The 18,165-nt window shown below is 38.6% G+C and overlaps 1 non-coding gene across 1 annotated transcript; it reads right to left on the bottom strand.

Moving 5' to 3' along the window:
* Positions 1-9,798: 9,798 nt before the first annotated feature.
* On the bottom strand, positions 9,799-9,931 carry LOC118150819 (small nucleolar RNA SNORA20). The gene has a single exon (XR_004738954.1). It is a non-coding gene; the product is annotated as a small nucleolar RNA SNORA20 (small nucleolar RNA).
* Positions 9,932-18,165: the final 8,234 nt, after the last annotated feature.

Raw genomic sequence — 18,165 nt, 5'->3', positions numbered from 1 at the left:
ATTTCTCATAATGGGCTGCAGCCTGCAGGTTGGTCATCCCATAAGCTGGGAAGTATAGCCTCTGGAAAAAAGCTGAGAGAGAGAACTTTGAGGGAAAGAAGAATAAAATAGGAATTTATGCTGAGTGGGTTGGCTAAGTATACATATTCAGTAAGCTATAAGAGGAATCATAAATATGTATAAAAGGAGAAACATGCACATGCACAGTTGAGCTTCATGCCTCTTCATAAGTAGTATGTTTTTAAAAGATGGTGGGATAAGTGCAGTGGCTCATGCCTGTAGTCCTAGCTACTCAGGAGGCGGAAATGGGAGAATAGCTTGAGCCGAGGAGGCAGAGGCTGCAGTGAGCCATGATTGTACCACTGCACTCCAGTCTGGGTGACAGAGGGAGACCCTGTCTCAAAAAGAACCACAAGCACATACACACACAATAACAACAAAAAAATCAGGGTGGTGTTAGCATAATGTGGGGGTGACGTTCTCAGCCCTCTGATGTTAAATGGTGAAGGAGAAGACACAAAAACACTCACTGTGCATCCTCTATGAGAGGGTGGTCAGTTGTAGGGAAGGATACCTTGTGAAACTAGTGAGTGTCACTCCAAAGAGGGAGAGGGGACTAGTGGTGGCCTCAGATGATTGGCTAAGGGCCAAAAAAGAATGAGTCCTCTGTTCCTTGTTCGCAGAGCTGGTTTCAGCTTACTACTTAGGAAATAATTCTGGTTAAAGGTTAACAAGAAAAGGGCATACAGAGATGAATCCAACTTCCTATCCTCTCATGGGTAAAAACTAAGTTTTTAAGCCTGGAATCCCCATAGCCAAGAGGGGGTTAATTCAGTTGATTGGGGGGCTTAGGATTTTATTTTTATTTCTCAGAAGAGATATTGAACTACTTGAATTTTAACGTCCTTTCTCCTTTCAAGTTCTAACATAAGGTCCCGATTTTACAAAAAAAGGATCCCGATCCAGATCCCAGGAAAGGATTCTTGGATCTTGTTGGAGAAAGAATTCAGGAAGAGTCTATAAAGTGAAAGCAAGTTTATTAAGAGTGTAAAGGAATAAAAGAATGGCTCTTCCATAGACAGAACAGCCCCGAGGGCTTCTGGTTGCCCATTTTTGTGGTTATTTCTTGATGATATGCTAAACAAGGGGTGGATTACTCATGTCTCCCCTGTTTAGAGCATATAGGGTAACTTCCTGACATTGCCATGGCATCTGTAAACTGTCGTGGTGCTGGCGGGGATGACCAGAGGTCACTCTCATAGCCATCTTGGCTTTGGTGGGGTTTCAGTCAGCTTCTTTACTGCAACCTGTTTTATCAGCAAGGTCTTTATGGCCTGTATCTTGTGCTGACCTCATATCTCATACTGTGACTTACAATGCCTTAACCATCTGGGAATGCATCCCTGTAGGCCTTAGCCTCATTTTACCCAGCCCCTATTCAAGATGGAGTTGCTCTGGCTCAAACACCTCTGACACTATTGACTGAAACCAGTTAAAAACGTCACTTGGCAATGGACCATGGAATCACAGGCAGAGTGTGACAATGCCTCTTAGGTCACAGAGAGAAAGAGCCGGCACCCAAAGACTCACAAGGACTCTCTCCCAGACCAAACTTCACTGTGGCCCCTCTGAGTCCTCTTTTTCACCTGGCCTTGTCCTTGGCTCCACCCCTGCTATGTGGCCCATTAGGTTCTTTTTACCAATGAATCCCGCAAAAACAGTTTATCAAGAATCTCTACCTCCCTACTCTTGATCTCCAGTTAAGCTCCTCTTCCTGCACCCTTGATGCCTAGCCAAGTTCCTCTTCGTAGTTTTCCATCCACCCCCTCACTCTACCCCTTGGCTATTTTGATGTCATACTCCAAAATATGGCATTTTTATGTGTTGAACTGGTGAAGCCTCAAGGTCTCTTTGACCTTCCACACCCACTGTCTCTCCGAAAGCAGAAGTTCCTGTAGTTGCCTAAGATCGAGTTCCACCAAGGAGAACAGTTATTTTTAATTCCCCTCCCAATTATCTCATTGTCTATTGCAGAAAAGAAGACCAAGATGTCACCATACCCAAGCAGACCTTGCTTTACAAGTATACTGACTGTCTCCAAGGATCATTCAAGTTTTAAAAAGAACGATTCCGGGCATTCTCCCCAGCAATCGTTTATCGTTCCTCAATAGAATTCTTCTCCACCCATAATCTCTTTTACTAGTATCCAAGCCTCCATTCTTTCTGTAGCCTCAAGGTGGAGTATAAGCTTCTGATGTCATTGTGGGTTTCAGTATTCATTCCAAAGGAATGAAGGAATAGACACATTAAGTACATTTGTATGCCTTTTCTCCTATTAGTCAATCTGACTCATGTCAGTGATTTTTCAACAAACCTTTAAGGGTCCAGGAGTCTATGGCCCCCATATGCTAGTATACTCAGAGTTGAGTTCTATCTCTTTCCCCTATTAAAATAGTCTTGATCCCCCTTGCAACAGCCTTGAATAAAGGCTTCCTTGCCATTTTTAATAAATGTGAAGTACAAAAATTATTATCATTACTATTATTTTTTGAGACACGGTCTTACTCTGACACCCAGGCTGGAGTGCAATGGCATGATCTCGGCTCACTGCAATCTCTACCTCCCAGGTTCAAGTGATTCTCCTGCCTCAGTCTCCCAAGTAGCTGGGAGACCAGGTGCCCGCCACCATGCTCAGCTAATTTTTGTATTTTTACTAGATGAAGTTCTGCCATGTTGGTCAGGTGATCCACCCTCCACAGCCTCCCAAAGGGTGGGATTACAGGCGTGAGCAACCTTGCCCAGCCCCAAATTTATTTTTAATAACACACACAAACACACACATACACATCAATTATACATGGTTTTAAAATGCTTACATCTAAACAGAGTGAGAAAAAAGGGAATTTGTTTCAATCAATAATGTTTTAAAATACATTTTGTTTTCTTTAGGAATTCTCTTTGTTAGCATTCTCATATATGCCAACCGAATGGAAGTAAACACAAGTTGTGGAATGAACAACAAATCTTTAATTCATAGACTGCAAAAAATTTAAGAAACAATTAGCAGGCTAAATCTTTTAAATCGGAAAAACTGGCACTCAACTAATGCACAGTGCTCCAATCTGGAGAAACTGAGCTTTGTGGAGTGCAAGGGAAAGAAAATAAAGTCCCACACTTAGTCAATGTAGCACATCTAATACAAAACTCCCACAAACGTGGAACTCGAAAGCATTTCAACCTCAGGGAAGGGTGAATTAGAAATGTCTCCTCTCTCAAAGATAGCAAAGAAAATTGCCTACCTGCAATCTTGGCTCTCAACAGAAGGGATAAATAATCTACCCTTGAAAGCTCATAACCACCAGGCAATGCATTTTTAGCCTGACTAGACAATTCCTCTATGGTCCTAGAATTTTAACATATAAATTAATTTTAATTTAATTTTTTTTTTTTTTTTTTTGAGACAGGGCCTCACTCTGTTGCCCTGGCTGGAGCGCAGTGGCATGATCTCAGCTCACTGCAACCTCCATCTCCTGAGTTCAAGCAATTCTCCTGCCTCAGCCACCTGAGTAGCTGGGGTTACAGGCATGTGCTACCATGCTCAGTGAATTTTTGTATTTTTAGTAGAGATAGGTTTTCTCCATGTCGGCCAGGCTGATCTTGAACACCTAACCCCAGATGATCCATCTATCTCAGCCTCCCAAAGTGCTGGAATTACAGATATGAGCCACCACTTCTGGTCAAATTAATTTAAAGTGACCTCACATTTAGTGTCCCCAGCCCCCGTCAGATGCAAACTCACATGCTCCCATACGCTTTGACACAATCCCGCAGAAACAATTACAAGACAAATCATAGGCTGTCATGCCAAATAATCGTGAAATGCACACAGAACAAAGGCACCAGGAGAGAGAGACTTCAGCTATAACTATCAAATGCACAGTCTTCAAATACTTGCATAATTACACACTGATTTTTAAAAATGCATATGTGATACAAAAAAATCTATTAATCGTGACTATGATTTGAAGCCATTAGAATTTTTAAAATCTTGATATATTATGGTGCATATTCATTTAGAGTGTTAAATTAGATGTAACAAAGCTGTGTTCATGAAATACAGTTTGTCAAGGGAAGCTTCAAATAGATTATAATTTGGACATACAGGAATCCAGCATTTAACTTTGTTCTTAATCTTTTGCATTTATTTTATTATTAATGTTTTCTATTATAAAAGTAACTATTGTTGGCAAATTTATATTGATATCCCTATCTTTTCCCCTTAAAGGAAAAGATACAATATTATTTTGTATACAGCATTGGTAATTGTGTTAGGTTGTTTTATTGCTGCAGTGAAAAGTTACCATGAGCCTGATGGCTTAAAACAACACAGATTTATTTCTTTATAGATATAGGAGACAGAAGTCAGAAATAGGTCTCACTGGGCTAACATCACGGTGTCCACAGAACTTCAAGAGGCTCTAGGGGAGAATTCATTTCCTTCTGTTGCTGATTGTGTGTGTTTTAACCATGTGAAAATAAAATTTCAACAATGGTACTGTAGAATAGGTTGTACTGAGTAATAGCTGAGGAATTGTCCCCAAACATATAAACATACATGTTGTGTGTGTGTATACACATTTTTGATGCTTTATATACTTTATGCACTATCTATATATGCACCTTACGTATATTACATATTATGTATATTTGATATATTATACTTATATATTTTATATAAATGATATACTTTAAATATAACATACATTCCTGTGAAAAAATATATAATACATTTTAATAGACATGGTATTTATATCCAGAATTTTGAACACCATTTTTAGCAAAAATTAGAAATGATATACAGTATCAACGGAAATAATAGTTTGCCATTTCTCATAACTGGGGAAAGGCATTCTACCAAGAGTGCTCAATTGGAACTGTGCAAATTTTACTATGCAGCCATAAAAAATGATGAGTTTGTGTCCTTTGTAGGGACATGGATGAACCTGGAAACCATCATTCTGACACAAGAACAGAAAATCAAACACCGCATGTTCTCACTCATAGGCAGGTATTGAACAACGAGAACACATGGACACGGAGTGGGGAGCATCACACAGTGGGGTCTGTCGAGGGGAAATAGGGGAGTGACAGCAGGGGGTGGGGAGTTGGGGAGGGATAACATGGGGAGAAATGCCAGATATAGGTGATAGAGAGGAAGACAGCAAATCACATTGCCATGTATGTACCTATGCAACAATCTTGCATGTTCTTCACAGGTACCCCAAAACGTAAAATGCAATAAAATATATATTAAAAAATAAAAATTAAGTCCCCAATTTTTCAAAAAAAATAGTTCAGGCCGGGCGCGGTGGCTCAAGCCTGTAATCCCAGCACTTTGGGAGGCCGAGGTGGGTGGATCACGAGGTCGAGAGATCGAGACCATCCTGGTCAACGTGGTGAAACCCCGTCTCTACTAAAAATACAAAAAATTAGCTGGGCATGGTGGCGCGTGCCTGTAATCCCAGCTACTAGGGAGGCTGAGGCAGGAGAATTGCCTGAACCCAGGAGGCGGAGGTTGTGGTGAGCCGAGATCGCGCCATTGCACTCCAGCCTGGGTAACAAGAGCGAAACTCCGTCTCAAAAAAAAAAAAAAAAAAAAAAAATAGTTCAAAAAAAGAAGCAAATCAATCCAGTTGGGCATAATTTTGTGAAACTTTATAAAATCAGGAATAAAGAAGAAAATTCTTAAGCTTCCAGAGCAAACACCACACACACACACCACCACCACCACCACCACACACATACACACACCACCACACACACACCCCACCACCACCACCACCACCACTACCACCACACACACATACACACATCACCACACACACACACCACCACCACTACCACCACACACATACACACACCACCACCACACACATACACACACCACCACACACACACCCCACCACCACCACCACCACCACTACCACCACACACACATACACACATCACCACACACACACACCACCACCACCACTACCACCACACACATACGCACACCACCACACACACATACACACATCACCACACACACACACCACCACCACTACCACACACATACACACACCACCACACACACATACACACATCACCACACACACACACCACCACCACCACCACACACATACACACACCACCACACACACACACCACCACCACCACCACACACATACACACACCACCACACACACACCACCACCACCACTACCACCACCACACACACACCACACACACACCACCACCACCACACACACACACACCACCACCACCACTACCACCACCACACACACACCACAGACACACCACCACCACCACTACCACCACCACACACACACCACACACACACCACCACCACACACACACCACCACCACCACTACCACCACCACACACACACCACACACACACCACCACCACACACACACCACCACCACCACACACACACACCACCACCACCACTACCACCACCACACACACACCACACACACACCACCACCACCACACACACACACACCACCACCACCACACACACACCACACACACACCACACACACACACCACACACACACCACACACACACATCACCACCACCACTACCACCACCACCTATACTACATCCAAGTGAACAATAACTTCATTGAGATTAGAGTTATTTCTTGTATATTTTATTGAAAATATACTTCCCATTACTACTGTAAACAGTGATCTCTCTACCTTGCCATAAATAAAAATTAAAATATATATTATCTTCAATTTTAAAAATACTTTGTCAAATATTTATAAGATCAAGGAAATATAATTTGTTATGACAAAGCCTGTGATCAAGAGTACCTCTCATTACAGTCCGTGTCTGATATAGTTTCGCCATGTCCCCACCCAAATCTCATCTTGAATTGTAGCTCCCACAATTCCCACACATAGTGGGAGGAATCCAATGGGAGGTAACTGAATCATGGGGGCGGGTCTTTCCCATGCTGTTCTCATAATCATGAATAAGTCTCATGAGATCTGATGGTTTTATAAAAGGCAGTTCCCCTACACACACTCTCTTGCCTGGCACCATATAAGACGTGCCTTTGCTTCTTCTTTGCTTTCCACCATGATTGTGAGGTCTCTGCAGCCATGCTGTACTGTAAGTCCATTAAACCTCTTTCCTTCATAAATTACCCAGCCTCAGGTATGTCTTTATTAGCAGCATGAGAACAGACTAGTACACTGTCTTAGGAAGAAAAATGGTCCCCAAAGATGTCCACATCATTTTATCTGGAACTTGAGTATATGTTATATCCCATGATGAAGGGAATTATAGTTACAGATCTAAGTTGACAAGCTAAACTTAAAGAGATTATCCTGAATTACCTAGGAGGGTTGCACATGATCCTTAAAATTGTAAAGAGGTGTCAGAGGAAGAATCAACCCAATGTTGATGCCTTTAATGACATTAGAAGGCACCATGGAAAGAGAAGGGGCAGCAACTTCTAGAAGCTGAAACATGCAAGGAAACAGATTCTCCCTTACAGAGAGAACCCAGTTCTTCCAACACCTTGGTTTCAGCCCAGCGACATTCATTGAGGACTCTGGACTTTCAGAACTGTAAGATAATAAATTTTTGTTGTTATAAGACATCAAGTTTTGGCAATTTGTTAGATGAGCCATAGCAAGATACTTTCAGCCCACATATAACATGCCACTGAATTATGTACCTACCATTCCCTCAATTTCTACACAATTGTGCTCCACAGATGTACATTCATTGTATAATTTCTCAGTGGTTTTAATGGCATATGATTGGGGTCACATTACATACCCTCTTGTGGAACTTGATTTTCTCCATAAGCTTTGTCTATGAGACACATGCAGACTTATAGATGGAGTTATGCTTCATTTCTCTTTATTGTATTGCTACACTGCAAGCTTACTTTTAGGATGACAACATATCATAGGTTCCCCTATTTACACATAGTTTAGTTATTGTTAATGTCCCACCTATTAACACACCTAAAGGCAGGGGCATTGTACCTGCCTTTGCAAAAGTTGTAATCAGTGAGAAAGTTGTAACAGTAAGCTAAGCTAACCCAATCCCCATGTTGACTTTTCCTTAGTTATTCCTGGGCTATTGGGCCAAATTAACTTTGGAAGATATTTAGGCTACAGTTTAAATGATAATAGGCGTTGCCCCAAACCCACTTTTATAAAGCTGATGGGAAGCCACCAGCCTGAGGAGTGGAGAGGAGCTTGAGTCCTGCAGACATAAAGGATTGTCAGCCATTATTCCAGAGGTTGTAAGATATGCAAATCACCCAAGTACTCCTTTAAATGAAACACTATTGCAGATTGCTCTTTTGAGATATCTTTCCAGGTTTTTTGCATGCCAGATACCCATGGCTCCACATGGACCAACAACCCTACTTCTGTGGCCCCACCCAGAAGTAATTTGGCCTAACAGGAGCACAGCTTCAACCCCCTATGATTTCATCTCCACCCCAACCAATCAGCAGCAAGCACTTGTTACCTAGCCACCCCCATCCATTCCCCCAAATTGCCCTTGAAAAATCCTAACCTAGGAACTTTGAATGAGATGATTTGCATAGAACTCCATCTCCCACGTGGCATGGGAAGACTTGTGTATATTAAACTCTTTCTCTACTACAAATTCATGATCTTTATGCAATGGGCAGGAAGAACCTCTCAGGTGGTTACAAGGTGAGTTCTAACCATTTTACAGCTATCATCAACAATGTTGATAAGAACATAATTCTACATGTCTCTTTAGGAAACAGCCAGAAGGCAAAAGAATGGGTTTAGGATGTATGCTTTACTTTTCAGATAATACCAAATTGTTACACAAAGACATCACAACAAAACACACTCTCACTCACAGTATGTGAGCTTCTGCTGTTTTCAAGAGAGATTTCATACCTATTGTCGATTTCTAAAAATGTGCAATCTCACAGATGTAAAATGGTAAGGTTTTACAGTTTAGTTTTTACTTTTCAAGTTACAAGTGAGGTTGATTATATTTTGTTTGTTGGTCATAAATAATTTTATTGTCTTTGAAATGTAGCATTGAAACTCAAATACTATTTTATTGTTCTTTAAAATACAGTTTTGAAGTGTTTAATGTATTTCAGATATTTATCCTTTGATGTTTATGTCTAGGCTAGTCAAACTATTAATACCCCAAAAGAAACATTTGAAAGCGAGAGGATATACTATTATTTCTGAACAAACTGGGACATATGGAAGCCTAAATCTTTGTGGCAAATGTCAGCTGTCAATGAATAGAATTTAAAGTTTTAATATGAAAACTTAATCATTTTCTTTACTTATTTTATATTTATTTTTATTCTTTATGAAATATTTGGCTGGGCATGGTGGCTCATGCCTGTAGTCCCAGCTACTGGGGAGGCTAAAGCAGGAGGCTCACTTCAGCCCATGAGGTAGAGGCCGCAGTGAGCTGTGACTTTGCTACTGCACTCCAGTCTGGGTAACAGATCCGGACCCTGTCTCTTAAAAATATATATATGTGTGTGTGTGTGTGTGTGTGTGTGTGTGTGTGTATGCATAATATATATTTCTATGTACACATTTATATATAAATATATATTAAATGTATATCTACAATACATAAATCTAACTTGATGTCATCAATCTATTCTTCTACATTCTGTTTGTAAATATTTTAAGGTTTTATTTTGTGCAAGATGTATCTTTTTCATTTGCTTTTCTTTTTCTCCCAAAAGCAGCAACTAGTCCATGCAGAAGAGATGAAAACACTAGTTATTTCATGTCAATTTACAATGGTCCAATATTATTTTTTCCGTGAGTATAACTGGTCAGATCATCGTGAGACTATACCAGCAAATAAATGGTAAGGCACAAGATCTTTTCTTAAGATCTCTCTGGAGGTGAATTTTTGAGATGTGAAATTGTGCTTTTTCCTAGTATCCTGGCACTACTTGACAAATAATCTCTCTTTTCCCCACTGTTTGGTCATTGCATTTCTCTCATACAAAAGGTTTTTATGCTTCCTAGTGTTAGTACTAATCACTCCCATTTGAGCCATCAATATTTAATCCCTGCGTATTCACCTCACTGTCTTCATTACTACAACTTCTAGAACCGTTGGCAGTCTTTTGGACAAGCTTTGATCTTTGCATTCATCTTCAGAAGACTGTTCTCTGTTCTTGTTTCAGCTAAAGACGACAGATCCACACTAATCCTAAAGTGATTGTAATGGTGTATAAATTTAGTGGGACAAATGAAGGAACAGGCTTTATGCTGAATTTCTAGGTAAGAATCCCAGAAAACTTTCTATAATCAGTAAATTTTATGGGTCTTTTTTTCCTTTGCTATGGTTTTTAAAAGTTGGAATTCTGAGAGGTATGTCCTCTAGTTGACATAGACGGACCCTGCATGTTAGTCCCTTCAGGCTGCTATAACAAAAACACCATAAACTTTATGGTTTATAAACAACAGACATTCATTGCTCACATTCTGATGGCCAGCAATTGAATATTAAGGCATGACAAACTCAGTATCTGCTGAGGAACCACTTCCTAGTTCATAGATAGTGCCTTCCCACTGTATCCTCACATGGTGAAAGGGGCAAGGGAGCTCTTGCCCCTTGTTTTTTATTATTTATTTATTTACTATTTATTATTATTTTTTGAGATCGAGTTTTGCTCTATTGCCCAGGCTAGAGTGCAGTGGCATAATCTTGGCTCACTGCAACGTCCACCTCCCAGGTTCAAGCAGTTCTCCTGCCTCTGCCTTCCAAGTAGCTGGGATTACAGGTGTCCACCACCTCCACTGGCTCATTTTTGTATTTTTAGTAATGACGGGGTTTCACCAGCTTGGCCAGGCTGGCCTTGAACTCCTGACCTTGTGATCCAGCCACCTCAGCCTCCCAAAGTGCTGGGATTACAGGTTTGAGCCACTGCACCTGGCCTCAGGGGTATTTTTTAGTAAGGCCCTAATCCCATTCACAAGGGCTTCACCTTGATGACGTCATTACCTCCCTAGATTTGTATGTTGTAGGTTCCAACATACAAATCTAGGGAGACACACACACTCAAATCCATAGGCAGATTCAAATGAATGCCACACTTCACTCCCTGTTCTGCCACTCAATATCTACAAACAAGGCAATTATAATAATATGCACCATAATTGTTGCAGAAAAGCTGAACTCATTCCTAACCATGTCAGTCAGCAGAAGCAAGAACTCCAAATGCAATTGTTTTCCCAGAGGTTTTCAAATCGTACAAGGATGGGTCTGCTTAATAGAAATTGGATTGTGTTTGGCCTCAGGTTATAAATCCAGCAACGTGTAGACTTTAGCATTTTAAATCATGCAACAAAATCTACACAGTGTTTTAGAAGGCGATAGTCTTTATTATGTGAGAGAATTTGTTCTGTAAGTTCCACAGGGAAATCTGTAGGGAATCTGATAGCATGTCTATGGGATTTACAGTTATATTAAAGATAGACGATTTTCTTAAATATGACTACTTCATACTTTTGTTTTTTTAATTTTTTCAATGAAGCACAATATAGAATCTTAGTTTTCTCATTATTATTATTATTATTTAATATGGGATCTCACTCTGTCACCCAGGCTGCATTGCAGTGGTGCAATCATAGTTCAGTGCAGCCTTCAATTCCTAGGCTCAAGCAGTCTTCCCTCCTCAACCTCCCAAGTAGCTGGGACTACAGTCTTGTACCACTATGTGCATGTAATTTCTTTAAAAAACTTTTTTGTAGATAGAGTCATGCTATGTTGCGTAGGTTGTCTCAAACTCCTGATCTCAATTGATCCTCCCATCTCAGCTTCCCAAAGTGCTGGGATTACAGGCATGGACCACTATCCCCACACCTCAAATTGTTTTTTCTCATTTGTTAGCTGTATTTTATAGGCACACACATATACATGCATGCTTCCATATGTACACACACATGCTCAAATATGTATACCCAAGCACATATATGCATACATTATAAATACTGTTTTAATATATGTATATATATAGCTTCATACAAATGTTAATATATATAGTTAGCGAAACATTTGGTGCTAATACATATAGCTTTTTATAATATTAATATAAATTTTATCTTTTGAAAATTACACATTGCTATTGCTGGTTTAGGAATAATTTATTCTCTATTTTTTAAGATTTAACTATTCCAACTATATAAAAACTATGCTGATAAGCCCAAAAAAGTATGCCTCCAACAGTAAAATTTCCTGGAAGTTTGCAGAAGATGACAATATCTTAAAAAATATGTTTTTCCCTGATGTGGGCAGTGAATATAGGATAGAATGTTTTATCACAGCATCGCCAGGAAATGGACAGTTGGGTAGTGGTCACTCAGTGAAAAGTAAAGTGACTAGACATAGAAGTTCAACCTTCCTTTAATCATGTAAAGTACAACAAGCTCTATTAAAAAGCATGAAAGTTGAAATTGAAAACCATTCTGGGGTGTTTTGCTTCCCTCATAGATGAGTACTCACACTCCACGCTCATCTTCAGTTAGGCTACACATGATTAAAGACCACTAAAAAATGAAGATAAATTTTTATTCCCATGTAACTGAATAATTTAGATGAGCAGCTCTTGAAATTATTTTGTTCTGAGAATTATTTTTATTAGTGTCCTCAAAGTCACTTAATTAGCTTATTCCTCATGTTTGGTACAAAACTGATGAAAAGAAAGCAACTGCGACCACAGTGGAGAAGAACAAAGTGATCCCTTGGTTAGCGATGAAAACAAAAATACAAGCACGTTAATTTCGTGGATATAAGTTCTGTTGGGGCAAATACCTTGAGTATTTGGAAGCCACCTTCAGTATACCTAATGTTCAAAACCACTTATTTGGCTTGCATTTTATGTTTAAAAAATACAACTGCAGTTTATTTGGTTTCATTCTATTTGTATAGCATTTGAGCGAGAATTGGTGTGTTTTGCTGGAAGGAGGTTTTTGTTTATTTGTTTACTTGTAAATACAAAATTTTCAACTTTCCTAAACTATCTACAGGATCACTCTCCTGAATTCAATGCTTGGTGTCTACATCTCCTAGAAATGTTTTTCTTTTTAAATCATATTTATGATTATATACACAACAATTGTCTGCTGCTGCTGATCTTCATTTCTCCAATTGATTTTGATGCATGGGAATAGCCTTAGCATTTAGAATAATTTCCACTGGAACTTTCTCTCATTAAGAAAATTATATTGTTTTCTTCCTTCTCTTCTTATACAATGGGCTTAAAGAAGTATAACCAGAAAATAGTTTCTAATATAAATATAATTGGTAATTTGAGTTAAATTATAACACTATTTTACAATCAGAGTATGGGATTTCTATGGTAAACAAAAAAATTATTTTTTGCATTATTTTAAAAATATTATTTAAGGCTTAACAATGTAACTTATCAATTTGATATGTTTTTTAATTTTAAACATATATCCTCCTATTTTAACTGATTTTATTACCACTATAGTCTCTGAGAAGCTGTCGCTTATAGAGACCAATAAGAGAATTGTTAGATTTATGGAAAAAGAAAACCCACCAAAAACCAAAACACAAAGCAAGAGAACATAAAACTATCAATTCCAGAGCATGAAAGAGAAGGAAAATATGATCATTGTTGAATAATATCCCATTATGTTGAATATGTCCCAATGTTGAATAATGTCCCATTATGTCCTGCAGCTCCTCATATAAATCTTAGCTGGAACTTTCCTATCTAAATTTCTAGCTGTGCTATTGGAGTATTAAGTAGGGGAGAAGTGCCCCATGTTATGGCAATTCATTATTTTTTCTTCTATGTGCTTGTGAGTTCAGCCTTTTGGAATGATGCATGACCTTTCCACAAAGAGGCTGTTCTGATTGCTGTTGATTTAATTACACAGATGAACTTTAACTGCTGAAAGGTAGTACCTCAGCCATTTAATACAAACATAGCTGCCTCTCTTATCATTTATTATAAAATACGCTATTAAACTTCAAAGTTAGCAAACTCAATTTTACTTCTTACTGTTTTCCCTGATGTAATGCTAGAACTTTAGGCATTTCTTCTCCCTCCTCCTTCCTCTCCTCTTCTTCCTCCTCCTTGTTCTTCGTCCTCCTCTTCTTCTTTCTCTGTAACAAAGTACACCATATACAATAAGAAATTTACTTCTTTTACTTTAGATGCACATTTTGCTTATTCCCTTGAAACCAATTAAGATATTTTTGCATAATTTAATTATTTTCTAGCAAAGGAGAGAATAGACAATAGCTATCCAGAAGGATAGAATAGGACATGTGTTTAAGTGGGCCAGATTTCAATTAATCAACTCTTATATTACTATTCATCATTATTGTTTAAAAACCTGGAGATGATAAACACAATTGATACCTCCTGGAGGACCTGCCTGAGGCTCTTCTTGAGGAATAGATTTATCTGTACTACAAACACAAGACTAATGTGTTTCACTACAATGTTAAGATGGCTACAGTGTCATTAGGCAAAGGGACTTTTTCAGCTGCACTATAATCTTACGGGACCACCATCCTACATGCAGGTTACCATTGACTGAAACCTTGTTATATGGCCCATGAGTATGTCTATATTTCTATCTGATCTACACATAATCTCCAAAACTAGAAACACAATAGGATATTCAAATTGTCCTGAGAGGTCTGCTTTTTTCTCTGCACTGTCTGGATAGTCCAAGTTATTTCTGAAATGCAGACAAGAATGTAAGATATTGACCTCTAACCATTCACTAAGCTCCATCCTGAATTGTGCTTTAATTTTGACCTTCAAAGAGTCTTGGCTTCATTGAGATGCAGCCAGCAACCACATGACAACTGCAATTGTCATATTTAAAGAATATCTGTTAGTGTATCTCTTAAACTCTGTTTGAGTCAGGAGGGTTTTGAATCTGTTCAACATTTTATCTTCCTTTAAGGCTTACAGGTAGACCAAAATAAGTAACATTTATGGCAGCCAATTTATTTCAAGAAAAAATAAATTAAGTTTAGCTTTCCTTTTCCCTTAATTTTAGGCAAATCTTTCTTTTTATGAGAGTGTAAACTAATTTATTTTCATTTTTGTTGATTTTAAAATATGCATTCTTACTAAAACATGCACCTCAAAGGTTGTTATCTGCCTGTATAATACACTGACAGAACACACATATGCATAGTAACATATCTTGAAAAATATTTTCTATTTTCTACACTCATAACCTTGTTGACAGGTTTTAAATTTTGGAAGCAGATCTTGAAGTTTTAGTTAACAGAATACAGATGAAATCTCAGAGATTTTCAAGGACATAGCTCGCCTATACATTTTTCCTTAGGGATAAAAAGAAAAAGACATAAGAAGTCAACATTAATCAAACTAAACTTCCTGAATTCTGAGTAGTTCTGACACACATTTATCTATTTTCCACTGAAAATGCATTCAAAGTACCATCTCTATGTAAATGTTTAAATATTAATTTTGCTTCACTTTTAGAATGAATTTCATTTTATTTTCCTGGCTTGTGTATGTTTTATGTACCTTGGTGGAGTCCAACTTAAAATGCTCTTTGTGGAGTCTTAGTAATATAAATAAGCAACAATGAGGAAAGGGGCCCAGGTTGGGGAAGAGCAATTGTTGTTAGAGATGGCTAATCACACACAACCCACTGGCACAACATCCTGCACCCAAATGGCTAGCTCTGCACGTAGCCCCAGAGGCATGGCCTTGTTCTGCACATGGCCCCGTGCAGCATGACTCTATAAAACTTCCCTCCAGCCTCTGCCTCTTTGCAGACAGTTTTCCTGCAGCATATCTTCAGCTTTCTCAAATATATCTGGGTCCTTTATCCACAAATGTCTTGGTAAATTCTTCTACCACCTGCGATGCTGGCTCCAGCCAGTTGCATCCATGAAACTATTTTCAAAAATTAAAACACAGAATAATGACAAAATATCTACTTTAGTATTTAATCAGAAACTGTGGCCTCACATAAGATGATGAGCATATTTCAATCAAAGCTATTGGCCAGATGCAGTAGATCATGCCATCACTTTGGGAGGCTGAAGTGAAAGAAGTACTTGAGCTCAGGATTTCAAGTCCAGCCTGGGCAACATGGTGAGAAACCATTTCTATTTTTAAATAAAGAAAGAAAAACAGCATTTTTAAACAAAATATTAAGTCAAGCTTTGATCTTTATTCAATATTCAATTCAGAAAAAAAGTTGTGTTAGAATATTGTTTATTCTGACTTTTTTAATTAAATGTATATTTCTCCAATATATTTCAAGTTTTCCACAATAAACATATTGTCTTAGCAGTCAGACGAAAAGCCCACCCTTTGTATTCTTTGTTGTTTTCAGAAAGTAGCTAAACTGCTATACATTATACAGTCATTCCTTGGTATTTATGGGGAATTGGTTCCGGGACTCCTATTGATACCAAAATTTATGGGTACTCAATGACCTGATATAAAATGGCATCCTAGTTGCACGTAACCTATGCCCATGCGTTCCTATACTTTAAATCCTCTCTAGATGATTTATAATACTTAATAACATAGAAATGCTATGTTATATACCACATTGTTTTGTAATTTAAAATTCTGTATTATTTTGTATTGTATTGTATTATTATTTTGTATTGTTTGTTTATTTTTTCCAAGTATATTTGATCCTCTGTTGAATTCTTGGAGGTGGAAGCAACGGATGCAAAACACTGACTGTATCTGTATATGCATATGTGAGTGTGTGCACATGCTTGCATGTGTTTGCATGTGTTTTTTCTTTAATTCAGCTTCATGTCTTATCTGCAAGTACCAAAAGTGACAATCTTTTTTTTGTTTGTGACAGGTTCTCACTCTGTTTACCATGTTGGAGTGCAGTGGCCTGATCTTGGCTCACTGCAACCTCTGCGTCCTGGGTTCAAGTAATCCTCCCAATTCAGCCTCCCAAGTAGTTGGGACTACAGGCTTCTGCCACCACACCTGGCTAATTTTTGTGTTTTTAGTAGAGACAGGGTTTCATCATATTGGCCAGGCTGGTCTTAAACTCCTGACCTTAAGTGATTCACCTGCCTTGGCCTCCCAAAGTGCTGGGATTACGAGCCTGAACCACCACGCCCAACATAAAAGTGACAATCTTTATAGATTCGTAATTGTAAAACACCCATGCCATGTTTCCCTATTTATATGCCCAGGTGAAATCATTGCCACCAAACTGACAATTTAATAGTAACTTGCTTTTTAGCGCTGTTGGGTGAGACCAGAACAACATTTAGTCTAGGGCAAAACTACCGAAACAATACTCTTCTTTATTTTTTTATTTTTATTTTTTTAATAGAAAAGGTCTTTGCTGCCCAGGCTAGAGTACTATATCACAAATCAATGTTTATGGCAGCTTCAGACTCTTGGGTTCAAGAAATCCTCCTACCTCAGCCTCCCAAGTAGCTGAGACTACATGCATGTACCATCATGACCAACCTAACATTTTTCTTTTTATTTTTGTAGAGACTGGGTCTTGTTATGTTTCCCAGGCTGGTCTTGAATCCCTAGTCTCAAATGATCCTCCTACCTCAGCCTCCCAAAGTGCTGGAATTACAGGCGTAAGCCACCACGCCCAGCCTGAAGCAATACCGTTGAATATATTTTGTGTTAACATCCTGTGTGTTAGGCGGTCTTTCTGTTTTCATTAGTTGGGAGTTAAAGTAGGCCCTTTCCTTTATAATGTGTAGGAAATGTTCTTCTCTCTGTCTACTACTAGACAGATCAATAGATCCTTGATCAACACATATTTAAATCATATGGGCCTACTTATGCTCAGATTTTTAAAAATAAACTTACACTAAGTGTGTCTGCCTCTCTTGCCTCCTTTTCCACCCTCTGCTTTTCTTCCACCTTTGCCACCCCAAGCCCAACCCTTCCTCCTCAGCCTACTCAATGTGATGATGACAAGGACAAAGACCTTTATGATGACTCCTTTCCCAAAAAGGTAGAATTTGCAAAGGGTGTATCTAATCAAACATTAGAGTAGCATCCAAAGAAACATAAAAAAACAGTCAATCACGTTGAGATAAATGAGTTCAATGAATAGAA

Source organism: Callithrix jacchus, chromosome X, assembly GCF_049354715.1.
Source record: "Callithrix jacchus isolate 240 chromosome X, calJac240_pri, whole genome shotgun sequence".
NCBI classification, from domain to species: Eukaryota; Metazoa; Chordata; class Mammalia; order Primates; family Cebidae; genus Callithrix; species Callithrix jacchus.
Note: the sequence above shows the minus strand (reverse complement) of the source record. Positions and strands in the feature narration are given on the sequence as shown.